Source organism: Dendropsophus ebraccatus, chromosome 12 (genome assembly GCF_027789765.1).
Source record: "Dendropsophus ebraccatus isolate aDenEbr1 chromosome 12, aDenEbr1.pat, whole genome shotgun sequence".
Classification (NCBI taxonomy): domain Eukaryota; kingdom Metazoa; phylum Chordata; class Amphibia; order Anura; family Hylidae; genus Dendropsophus; species Dendropsophus ebraccatus.
The window spans coordinates 83,369,415-83,383,268 of NC_091465.1; the positions used below are offsets into that span (position 1 = coordinate 83,369,415).

The window sequence follows — 13,854 nt, forward strand, 5'->3', positions numbered from 1 at the left end:
GTGCTGCTGGGGAGAATGCTCCTTCCACTATGTAACACATAGCTGGTGACCCCTTCCCACTTGTCTGTATTACTTCCCCCACATTACGACATTGCCCCCATCACATACAGCGTCACAAGCGCTCTTTAGGTCACGGTTACCCCTGAAATACTCTGTGCCGCGGGGGAATTAACTCCTTCCACAGTGTTATGTGATCTAGGTCTTGTCTCCATTCCCCTCCTCACATTCTGTCACATACTGCCCGGTCTCCATTAACATCACAGATCAGGTCACTGATCCCACAAAGCCATACTCCTTTCCTGAAATGCTCTGTGCTGCTTCATCTATTATAAAACATTCTGCCTGTGAGCTACTGTTTCTTGCATCCATTCCCCTCCTTGCAGCCTTGTCCTTGCTGACATGTGAGTTCATTACTTTCCACTGCTGACATACTCTGTGCTGCTGGAGGCTCCTCTGGCCTCTATATAATGCTCATTCTTGGCTCTATTCCCCTCCTTACATTCTGTCACAGCGAGTCCTGTCCGCACTAACATGACATGAATGTATCAGCACAATCAGCACAATCTTGTCCTGAAATACTCTGTGCTGCTGTGGAGCATGCTCCTTCCCCTATGAAACACCTCCCACTTGTCTCCATTCCTCTCCTACCACCATGACTCTATCCTGCCATAAGCATCCCTGTCCTCACTAACGTCATCACACATCACTGTGTCTCACAAGCTCAGCTCAGGCCTCTCCTGAAATCCTCTGTGCTGCTGGATACCCATCTCCCTCCCCTGTCTCCATCCCCCTTATTACATTCTACCACATGAAGCCCTGTCCGCACTACAGGTCACTGCCCCCACAAGATCAGCTCATGCTCTCCTGAAACACTCTGTGCTGCTTGCAGAGGTATGGGCCTAGTTGGCCACAACATTTACGCGTGTGTCCAGCACCCAGAGATAAGACTTTGAGTTATTATGTAAATGAGGTTGTTCTCCACGGTGGGGTAGTGTAGTGGGCCCCCCCCCCCCCCCCAGTGTTCTTTATTCACTATCATTATGCTAATATTATACAGTCATTATGTGGTGGTTATTGTAGTGGTCATGGTGTGTCATTATTGGTGTGACAGTATTTGTGTGGCTTACCTAAGAATGGGCGTGGCCTCTAAGAAGGGTGTGGCTTAAAATGGCTTGAAGGATGGCAACCGAATTTTGACACAAAAATTGGTCTGAAGTTACCCACCCGAGATGTGACATAAAACTTGTCTGCAGATCCATCCAGCCTGATCGTCTGTCATATATCCGGCATCTAGTCGAATTCTCTGTTAAATTGAGGACGGTATTAATAAATCCACCCACATTTTTCTGTATATATATATATATTTATTCAGCTGCTGCTCTTTTGGGAGAGTGTTGTGGGCGTGCTCGAAATCTCGTGTAGGAGAGTGTTGTGGGTATGCTCTGTTATAAATAAATAATAACAACAACTCTTTTTTCAGGTTGGGGTTTTAGTTATCTGTAGATTTCAATCATTTTGTTCTTGATATAATGGAAATAATTTTTCATGTAAGGACCTTCTACCAAGCCTGTGCTTATACACAGCAACCACCAGCGGGCAGAGCAAAGCCGCTGCCTTCACTTCAAATAACTGGTTATAAGAACTCATATAGGTTTGTAATTTACTTCTATTTAAACATCTTCAGTCTTCCAGTACTTATCATCTGCTGTATGTCCTGCAGGAAGTGGTGTTTTCTTTCCAGTCTGACACAGTGCTCTCTGCTGCCTCCTCTGTCCATGTCAGAAACTGTCCAGAGCAGGAGAGGTTTTCTATGGGGATTTTCTACTTCTCTGGACAGTTCCTAACATGGACAGAGGTGGCAGCAGAGAGCACTGTGTCAGACTGGAAGGAATACACCACCATTTCCTGCAGGACATACAGCAGCTAATAAGTACTGGAACACTGGAGATTTTTAAATGGAAGAAAATTACAAATTTATATAACTTTCTGATATCAGTGGATTTGAAATAATAAAAAAGGAGACTAAAACTAAGTAATGAGTCACTGGTTATAGCTCTGCTTTACTAGCACAGCAAATAACCACTACGTATATTTCAGTCAGTATTGTGGTCCTCATATTGCAACCAAAACCAGGAGTGGATTAAAAACACAGAAAGGATCTGTTCACACAATGTTGAAATTGAGTGGATGGCCGCCATATAACGGTAAATATTTGCTGTTATTTTAAAACAACGGCTGATATATTGAAATAATGGCCGTTATTTACTGTTATATAGCGGCCATCCACTCAGTTACAACATTGTGTGAACAGATCCTTTCTGTGTTTTTAATCCACTCCTGGTTTTGGTTGCAATATGAGGACCACAATACTGACTGAAATATACGTAGTGTGAACCCAGCCTGAAGCATGGAGCAAGGAGAAAGCGGCAATCTGTCAATTAGACAGGAGAGTGATGTAGCTGAGCCGGAATCACTGGTTATAGCTCTGCTTTACTAGCACAGCAAATAACCAACTAACAGCGAAGAGTGGCCGTTTAGGCGAGGAGAAAGCAGCAATGAGTGATGTAGCAGAGCCAGAGTCTCTGTAAGGAAGCATCACCCAGGGAAGCTTCCGCAGGGGTTGGGATCCAGCTTTCCCAGTCTCCTGAATGACAGTTATAGTTAGTTGTGGAGTGATACATCCCATCTCCCTATACAGCCCGGATGATCCAGGAATACAGCAGCCATCAGCTTTCTTAGAATCACACGGATGCCTGGAAGCTGCACTGACTTTAAAGAGGAGGATGAGGCAGAGCTGTGACTTCCCTCCATCCAGGAGATGCTACAATGTATCAGTGTGTAACATGTGCCAATCCTGTCCGAGCTCTGTGCCCGTCCTATAGAATAGGAGGGATGCTCGCCGGCTGCCAGGACAGGCACAGATTGTCCTCCCACCTCCACACCTACACAGAGGCAGACAGACACCAGCTGAACACTTAGGAACATGTAACGTGCCATCCTCATACACTTGGTTCCTCCCCAGCTGATAGGGAGGTCTGAGCCGCCGCTCCAAGGAATGTCTGTGTGGGTTCAGGCTTCCATGAAAATGTAGAGAAAGTGCATTGCAAAACTCCTACTAGAAAACCGTGCCCGGCCCCAAGGAAGACTGTGCCCGGCTCATTGTCATCGCCCCGGAGAAGACTGTGCCCGGCTCATTGTCATCGCCCCGGAGAAGACTGTGCCCGGCTCATTGTCATCGCCCCGGAGAAGACTGTGCCCGGCTCATTGTCATCGCTCCGGAGAGGACTGTGCCCGGCTCATTGTCATCGCCCCGGAGAAGACTGTGCCCGGCTCATTGTCATCGCCCCGGAGAGGACTGTGCCCGGCTCATTGTCATCGCCCCGGAGAAGACTGTGCCCGGCTCATTGTCATCGGCCCCGGAGAAGACTGTGCCCGGCTCATTGTCATCGCCCCGGAGAGGACTGTGCCCGGCTCATTGTCATCGCCCCGGAGAAGACTGTGCCCGGCTCATTGTCATCGCCCCGGAGAAGACTGTGCCCGGCTCATTGTCATCGCCCCGGAGAAGACTGTGCCCGGCTCATTGTCATCGCTCCGGAGAGGACTGTGCCCGGCTCATTGTCATCGCCCCAAGGAAGACTGTGCCCGGCTCATTGTCATCGCCCCAAGGAAGACTGTGCCTGGCTCATTGTCATCGCCCCAAGGAAGACTGTGCCCGGCTCATTGTCATCGCCCCAAGGAAGACTGTGCCCGGCTCATTGTCATCGCCCCGGAGAGGACTGTGCCCGGCTCATTGTCATCGCCCCGGAGAGGACTGTGCCCGGCTCATTGTCATCGCCCCGGAGAGGACTGTGCCCGGCTCATTGTCATCCCAGAGAGGACTGTGCCCGGCTCATTGTCATCGCCCCGGAGAGGACTGTGCCTGGCTTATTGTCATCGCCCCAAGGAAGACTGTGCCCGGCTCATTGTCATCGCCCCGGAGAAGACTGTGCCCGGCTCATTGTCATCGCCCCGGAGAAGACTGTGCCCGGCTCATTGTCATCGCCCCAAGGAAGACTGTACCCGGCTCATTGTCATCGCCCCGGAGAGGACTGTGCCCGACTTATTGTCATCGCCCCGGAGAAGACTGTGCCCGGCACATTGTCATCGCCCCAGAGAGGACTGTGCCCGGCTCATTGTCATCGCCCCGGAGAGGACTGTGCCCGGCTCATTGCCATCGCCCCGGAGAAGACTGTGCCCGGCTCATTGTCATCGCCCCGGGGAAGACTGTGCCCGGCTCATTGTCATCGCCCCGGAGAGGACTGTGCCCGGCTCATTGTCATCGCCCCAAGGAAGACTGTGCCCAACTTATTGTCATCGCCCCGGAGAAGACTGTGCCCGGCTTATTGTCATCGCCCCGGAGAAGACTGTGCCCGGCTCATTGTCATCGCCCCGGAGAGGACTGTGCCCGGCTCATTGTCATCGCCCCAAGGAAGACTGTGCCCGGCTCATTGTCATCGCCCCGGAGAAGACTGTGCCCGGCTCATTGTCATCGCCCCAAGGAAGACTGTGCCCGGCTCATTGTCATCGCCCCGGAGAGGATTGTGCCTGGCTTATTGTCATCGCCCCGGAGAGGACTGTGCCCGGCTCATTGTCATCGCCCCAAGGAAGACTGTGCCCGGCTTATTGTCATCGCCCCGAAGAAGACTGTGCCCGGCTTATTGTCATCGCCCCGGAGAGGACTGTGCCCGGCTCATTGTCATCGCCCCGGAGAAGACTGTGCCCGGCTTATTGTCATCGCCCCGGAGAGGACTGTGCCCGGCTCATTGTCATCGCCCCGGAGAGGACTGTGCCTGGCTCATTGTCATCGCCCCGGAGAGGACTGTGCCCGGCTCATTGTCATCGCCCCAAGGAAGACTGTGCCCAGCTCATTGTCATCGCTCCGGAGAGGACTGTGCCCGGCTCATTGTCATCCCAGAGAGGACTGTGCCCGACTCATTGTCATCAAACGAGAGGAGAGGTACCCGGCTTATTCTTATTTGCCTATTGAAGACTGTGCCCTGTGCCTGGGTCATCGTCATCACCCCGGAGGGGAAGGTCCCTGACTCATTATCATTGTCCCAGGGACCATTGGCCCACTGACATTATTCGGGACAAGACTGTGCCAAGTTAGGTGGCATCATACCAGGGGCTCTGTAGCCAGCTTTGTGGCATTTCTATACAGAGTGCCAGGCAGCAGGTTATGGGGCTCGGCATCTGAGGGGCTCCGCAGCGAGGTGAGTGATCTGTCACTGTATATGCCGCAGTTTATCCTATACAGACAGTAGATGCCAATAGCTCAGCAGATCCGGCAGATCCCAGATGTTAGATCCCGGCCCCAATCATTGATCGGAACATTGTTACAATAGTATACAGTATACAGTGCAGGTCTTATACACAGTATACAGTACAGGTACTATACACAGTATACGGCGCAGATACTATACACAGTATACGGCGCAGGTACTGTACACAGTATAGGGCGCAGGTACTATACACAATATAAGGCGCAGGTACTGTACACAGTATAGGGCGCAGGTACTGTACACAGTATAGGGCGCAGGTACTATACACAATATAAGGCGCAGGTACTGTACACAGTATACGGCGCAGGTACTATACACAGTATACGGCGCAGGTACTATACACAGTATACGGCGCAGGTACTATACACAGTATACGGCGCAGGTACTATACACAGTATACGGCGCAGGTACTATACACAGTATAGGGCGCAGGTACTATACACAATATAAGGCGCAGGTACTGTACACAGTATACGGCGCAGGTACTATACACAGTATACGGCGCAGGTACTATACACAGTATACGGCGCAGGTACTATACACAGTATACGGCGCAGGTACTATACACAGTATACAGTGCAGGTACTGTACACAGTATACGGCGCAGGTACTATACACAGTATACGGCGCAGGTACTATACACAGTATACGGCGCAGGTACTATACACAGTATACGGCGCAGGTACTATACACAGTATACGGCGCAGGTACTATACACAGTATACGGCGCAGGTACTATACACAGTATACGGCGCAGGTACTATACACAGTATATGGCGCAGGTACTATACACAGTATACAGTGCAGGTACTATACACAGTATACGGCGCAGGTACTATACACAGTATACAGTGCAGGTACTATACACAGTATATGGTGCAGGTACTATACACAGTATACGGCGCAGGTACTATACACAGTATATGGTGAAGGTACTATACACAGTATATGGTGAAGGTACTATACACAGTATATGGTGCAGGTACTATACACAGTATACGGCGCAGGTACTATACACAGTATACACTGCAGGTACTATACACAGTATACAGTGCAGGTACTATACACAGTATACAGTGCGGTGGAAGAAAGTACTGTATACTATGGCGGATTCTACAGGTAGAATACTGAGAAGTGTTGTTACTTGGAATATTAGACTGTTATAGTCTGTAATAATCGGATACACTCGGATACATGCCGTGTATATACAGGAAGCAGCTGACATATATTTATCTTCTCTGGTTATTGTGTCGGGATGTATCTACACGGTGGGATCCTGTATGTCCCATAGAAATAACCGCGATGGGCACTGGGAGCGGCTCCATTCACTTTGCCATTATGTCCCTTCCCTATGGGGGGGAGGGGTGAACCTGAGCAGAGCTCCCCCTATCCATCCCATACGTCATGCCCCTTGGGGGGAGCCCTGCCAGGGGTCGGAGTGTGTGATGGACCGACCCGCCATGAGGATTCGTATCATCCACCTGGATATTAGAAATAACAGATCTGTCTATGGTTTTTATGTGGCGCCAAATGCAATAAGCTGCAATGAAGTTGTGATATAAATAGGAAAGGGAAGCGTTCAGTCCGTGTGTGATACAAATCCGTCTCTTCACGATAAACCTGGAAAGCAATGGTGTCTGCCGAGCTCTAACAGAGTGACTAGAAATAGGATGAGTCTATGGCATATGACATACAAGGCTGATCGGTGAGGGGTCTGGTCGCTGGCAGCTTTGCCCTCCAACTGTTTCCCTTAAAGGGGTTGTCCAGCGAAAATCTTTTTCTTTCAAATCAACTGATATCACAAAGTTTTATAGATTTGTAATTTACTTCTATTAAAATATCTCCAGTCTTCCCATACTTATTAGCTGCTGTATGTCCTGCAGGAAATGTTTTATTTTCAGTCTGACACAGTGCTCTCTGCTGCCACCTCTGGCCGAGACAGGAACTTTGTCTCGTGTTTCTTTGAATCCCCATAGAAAACCTCTTCTGCTCTGGACAGTTCCTGTCTCGGCCAGAGATGTCAGCAGAGAGCGCTGTGTCAGACTGGAAATAAAACGACATTTCCTGCAGGACATATAGCAGCTAATAAGTATGGGAAGACTGAGATTTTTTAATAGACATAAATTACAAATCTATATAACTTTCTGACACCAGTTGATTTGAAAGAAAAAGATTTTCGATAACCCCTTTAAGGTCGTGTTTACCAATCTGTGGCTCCCAACTTATGCAAACTACAAACTAACCTTTAACCTTTTTACAGGTCTTTCAAATCCACTGGTTTCAGAAAGTGATTTTGATTTGTGAGTTATTTCTATTTAAAAATTGCAAGTCTTCCCATACTTATAAGCTGCTGTATGTCCAACAGGAAGTGGTGTATTCTCTCCAGTCTGACACAGTGCTCTCTGCTGCCACCTCTGTCCATGTCAGGAACTGTCCAGAGCAGGAGAGGTTTTCTTTGAGGATTTGCTGCTGCTCTGGACAGTTCCTGACATGGACAGAGGTGGCAGCAGAGAGCACTGTGTCAGACTGGAAAGAATACACCACTTCCTGCAGGACATACAGCAGCTGATAAGTACTGGGAGACTGGAGATTTTTACATAGAAGTAAATTACAAATCTATATAACTTTCTGAAACAAGTTGATTTGAAAGCAAAAGATTTTTGCAGGATTACCCCTTTAACTGCTGGCTCAGGTTGAGTCTGCAAAGTAGTCACTGACTGATAGAGCTGTAAGGAAAACCAAAGAGACCTGTGTCAGACCTGGTAGATGGCTGAGAGAATGTCCAATGTCTGTGTCAGGGAAAGCTGGGTCACACCAAGAGAGTCTGCAAAGTTCTAATAGAGTAAATGGGGATGGGATGTGTTCATGAAATATATCATACAAGAGCCCTGGAAATCCCTTAAAGTAGCGTTCCCCAATCTGTAGCTGTCCAGCTGCTGCAAAACTACAACCCCCAGCATGCCCTGACGGAATGCTGGGAGTTGTAGTACCGCAACCGCTGGACAGCCACAGACTTGGAGCAGCGGCTTTAGGTTGGTAGTATGGGACGTCTGTTCTTGTTTTTTCTTCCCTTTCATTACTATTTGTGCTATCTACTAATATATATATATATTTTCTTTGTAGAATAAACCGCATCCCAGTTTTATGCCGGATATCTGAGGAGATTTGCGCGGAGCAGGTAAGCGAGCGGCTCCTCTCTCTTCCCTCATTGTTGTGGGTGAATGTCTCGGCATGGACGAGGAGCGCCATTCATTACGGCCTTCATTAGGGCTCCATGTCGTGTGATACAATGACACCGGACGGGACCTTCTGCTCGGCCTGAACAATGGCTCCGGTAAATTAGAGACATTCTGTCACAGTCGCCTTTGATCACGTACAACCTCGCCGCCGCCGTCTAGCTGAATCCGCAATCCAGAATCCTGATCAAAAAACCTGCAGAAAATACAGGACTGCGGACGTCAGGGTTTTTATTTTTTTCTTTATTATTAATGCTGTCCTGTAGTTTCTTAGTAATAGAAAACTGAGCGACATCTAATGTGTCTGCTATCACCCAACTTTTCCAGAGTCCTGAATGGTACTCTCCTTGGATGATGGCTAGTACTGATATCCGGAATGTCCCACTAGAACGGGTGGAGGGTAGGCTGACCTGGGACCCCTTCCTTCTCTTAGGGCCTACAATAGCTATGTATGTATAGAATACAGTATATACCATAGAGACAAACTATACGCCCTCTCTCTCCAAGGGCCGCATCCTGATTGATCCCTTCTCCTTCCTGTGCAGGATAGTACCAGAAGGCCTGGTGGTCATATAGGCCATGCTATGCTCTATTGGGGAAAAATAGAAAGAAGAAAGAGCGCCACCTATTGCAGGTAGTGTCCCAGCAAGCCTATAGCTAAGCCAGAATCTGCCCCTCCTATAAACAGCATTTTATTTTACATCAGTACAGAGCTCCTCCAATAGGTGGCATCAGAGAGCGCTTTTCATTTTGGAGGAGGGCTATTTTGCATATATCTATGCATTAACACACAGGCGAGTGGAGAAAATATTAAAGGGGAACTCCGGCAGAATCTCTTTTTCTTTCAAATCAACTGATGTCAGAAAGTTATACAGATTTGTAATTTACTTTTATTTAAAAATCTCCAGTCTTCCATTTCTTATCAGCTGGTGTATGTCCTGCAGAAAGTGGTGTAATCTCTCCAGTCCACAGTGCTCTCTGCTGCCACCTCTGTCCATGTCAGGAACTGTCCAGAGCAGCAGCAAATAGAAAACCTCTCCTGCTCTGGACAGTTCCTGACATGGACAGAGGTGGCAGCAGAGAGCACTGTGTCAGACTGGAGAGAATACACCACTTCCTGCAGGACATACAGCAGCGGATAAGTACTGTAAGACTGGAGATTTTTGAATAGAAGTAAATTACCAATCTATATAATAGTTTTTTTTTAAAGCCAGTTGATTTAAAAGGAAAAAAAAAAAATCACCGGCGTGCCTTTTCAAGTCAAAGATTACCTAACACGTAAATCCACCCAACACTGCAGTCACTAGCCTCAGCTGTAATACCAGCATTAACAGCATGTAAATACTGACACTAATGATTGGCTGTATCAGTCATGTGGTTGTATGTGATGTCATTATTGTAAGAGAAGTAAAGAAAGGCGGGGCCACCAGAGGGATACTGCTGGAGCGGTGGAAGATATATATATATATATATATATATATATATATATACATATATATATATATATATATATATATATATATATATATATATATATATACACACACATATATATGAAAATATATATATATTCCAGGACTGGAATCAGGCTGGAGCTTTTTTAAAAAGAAAAAACATATACTCACCTGCTGTGATCCTCCACATCTGCAGTTCCCCATACTCACATCTCCCTATCTCCCTGCTCAACCAATCGCAGCCTGAAGCCGGTCACCGCAGCGATCAGTGATTGGCCGAGCAGGCACTCTCTTGTGTCAAATATAAATAATGTTTTCTATAAAAAATCTCTATCTCTATAATTTCTACATTTATGGTCTGAGCTGAATGCGAGACAGCAGAGACATACCGGGTGTCTTCCCCTCCTGGCGGATATACAGGTTCTGAAGAATGAAGAGTAAAGGGGACGAGTATCAATCATTTTTAGTAGAAAGGAGTGCATAGGATATGATATGTATGAGATTCTATGTAAGATGTTCAGATTTTAGCACATTCAAGACTTAAAGGGAAAGAGGCCAATTGTCCCGACCCCCACCGCTTCTTTCCATAGACGCCATAGCAGCTGCAGGCGCCTCCTGTATAGGATGTACACCCACTCCCATATAACACATCTGCCAGGCCAATTATTGTGACAGATCCATACGCCATAACTAACGCCAGCAATGCCATATGTCACCGCCCACTCATTATCATATGTAAATCTGCAGCTCTATCTCCAGGTGGATGGTAGAAGGTCCTTCATGTCCGCTCGCTCTCTCTCATGTACATTTATAGATGGAGGAAACAGCAGGTGAGGCCCTTTAGAGATCTGAATGTAGAAATGTATCTGTAATGTGGCGAGCGGCTCCGGCACATTACACAGACAATGGTTATTACCGATCCCAGAAATAACGTACAGCTCCCATTTATTTTAGAATGGGGGTAATTGACTCTAATAATCATTTCTATTGTTAGGTGATGCGGCGGCTTCCTGCCGAGCCTTTGTCATCAGACAGTTTAGAGATAACACAAAACATCCCAGCAAAAAGCTGCAGTGTGTTCTCCAAAAGAAGCCGGATCAAACGACCTCTCTTCATCTATAATGGTCTTGTGTGGGCTGAATCTTCCTCTCGAGACCACGATAGATAAATCGCTAACCACAGTCCGCCAGAGCCTATAGGCATCAAAGGCACGGCTGACTTATTATCCAGCACTGCAAAATGAACTGGTGGGAAATTATAAGCGTAATTCCAGTCATAAGTGACACAGAAAAAAAAGAATGACTTCTAAAGGTTACAAAACATATACAAGTAATAATAAAATGCACAAAATATAATGCGTCTAATGCGGCTATAAAATATGCAAGAATATAACTACAATAGTACTGCTCCTATATACAGGAATATAACTACTATAATAGTGCTCCTATATACAGGAATATAACTACTATAATACTGCTCCTATATACAAGAATATACCTGCTATAATACTGCCCCCTATATACAGGAATATAACTACAATAGTACTGCTCCTATATACAGGAATATAACTACTATAATACTGCTCCTATATACAGGAATATAACTACTATAATACTGCTCCTATATACAGGAATATAACTACTATAATACTGCTCCTATATACAATAATATAACTACTATAATACTGCTCCTATATACAGGAATATAACTACTATAATACTGCTCCTATATACAGGAATATAACTACTATAATACTGCTCCTATATACAGGAATATAACTACTATAATACTGCTCCTATATACAAGAATATAACTACTATAATACTGCTCCTATATACAGGAATATAACTACTATAATACTGCTCCTATATACAGGAATATAACTACTATAATACTGCTCCTATATACAGGAATATAACTACTATAATACTGCTCCCTATATACAGGAATATAACTACTATAATACTGCTCCTATATACAGGAATATAACTACTATAATACTGCTCCTATATACAGGAATATAACTACTATAATACTGCCCCCTATATACAAGAATATAACTACTATAATACTGCTCCTATATACAGGAATATAACTACTATAATACTGCTCCTATATACAGGAATATAACTACTATAATACTGCTCCTATATACAGGAATATAACTACTATAATACTGCTCCCTATATACAGGAATATAACTACTATAATACTGCTCCTATATACAGGATATAACTACTATAATACTGCTCCTATATACAGGAATATAACTACTATAATACTGCCCCCTATATACAAGAATATAACTACTATAATACTGCTCCTATATACAGGAATATAACTACTATAATACTGCTCCTATATACAAGAATATAACTACTATAATACTGCTCCCTATATACAGGAATATAACTACTATAATACTGCTCCTATATACAGGAATATAACTACTATAATACTGCTCCCTATATACAGGGATATAACTACTATAATACTGCTCCTATATACAGGAATATAACTACTATAATACTGCTCCTATATACAAGAATATAACTACTATAATACTGCTCCTATATACAGGGATATAACTACTATAATACTGTCCCCTATATACAGGAATATAACTACTATAATACTGCCCCCTATATACAGGAATATAACTACTATAATACTGCTCCTATATACAAGAATATAACTACTATAATACTGCTCCTATATACAAGAATATAACTACTATAATACTGCTCCCTATATACAGGAATATAACTACTATAATACTGCTCCTATATACAGGAATATAACTACTATAATACTGCTCCCTATATACAGGGATATAACTACTATAATACTGCTCCTATATACAGGAATATAACTACTATAATACTGCTCCTATATACACAAATATAACTACTATAATACTGCTCCTATATACAGGGATATAACTACTATAATACTGCCCCCTATATACAGGAATATAACTACTATAATACTGCCCCCTATATACAGGAATATAACTACTATAATACGCTCCTATATACAAGAATATAACTACTATAATACTGCTCCTATATACAAGAATATAACTACTATATACTGCTCCCTATATACAGGAATATAACTACTATAATACTGCTCCTATATACAGGAATATAACTACTATAATACTGCTCCCTATATACAGGGATATAACTACTATAATACTGCTCCTATATACAGGAATATAACTACTATAATACTGCTCCTATATACACGAATATAACTACTATAATACTGCTCCTATATACAGGGATATAACTACTATAATACTGCCCCCTATATACAGGAATATAACTACTATAATACTGCCCCCTATATACAAGAATATAACTACTATAATACTGCTCCTATATACAAGAATATAACTACTATAATACTGCTCCTATATACAGGAATATAACTACTATAATACTGCTCCTATATACAAGAATATAACTACTATAATACAGCCCCCTATATACAGGAATATAACTACTTTAATGCTGCTCCTATATACACGAATATAACTACTATAATACTGCCCCTATATACAAGAATATAACTACTATAATACTGCTCCTATATACAGGAATATAACTACTATAATACTGCTCCCTATATACAGGGATATCTATATCATAAAAATCAAAGTCTGTCCCAAATAGACTTCCAAACGCCTGAACCGTTTGACCCCAAATTTGGCCCACAGATACATTGGGTGCCCGAAGGTTTTAGCAAAGGTCCCGTCCCCGCCAGATGTACAGGAGGGGAGGGGGAGGGGAAAGAGAGGCGCCCCATAGAGATGAATGGGAAAATCTCCTCACTGCA

General features: G+C 44.4%; 1 protein-coding gene across 4 annotated transcripts in view; it reads left to right on the forward strand.

Moving 5' to 3' along the window:
• The window catches only part of MAG (myelin associated glycoprotein), a 107,356-nt gene that overhangs the window by 22,006 nt on the left and 71,496 nt on the right, over positions 1-13,854 (forward strand). For 3 of the 4 annotated variants that reach the window (XM_069947969.1, XM_069947970.1, XM_069947966.1), the window contains exons 1-2: positions 4,948-5,252; positions 8,445-8,499. The gene's annotated coding sequence lies outside the window, so the exon portion shown is untranslated. Of the gene's footprint in view, positions 1-4,947; positions 5,253-8,444; positions 8,500-13,854 lie in introns of those variants that run through there. The other variant, XM_069947967.1, reaches the window with a different exon arrangement.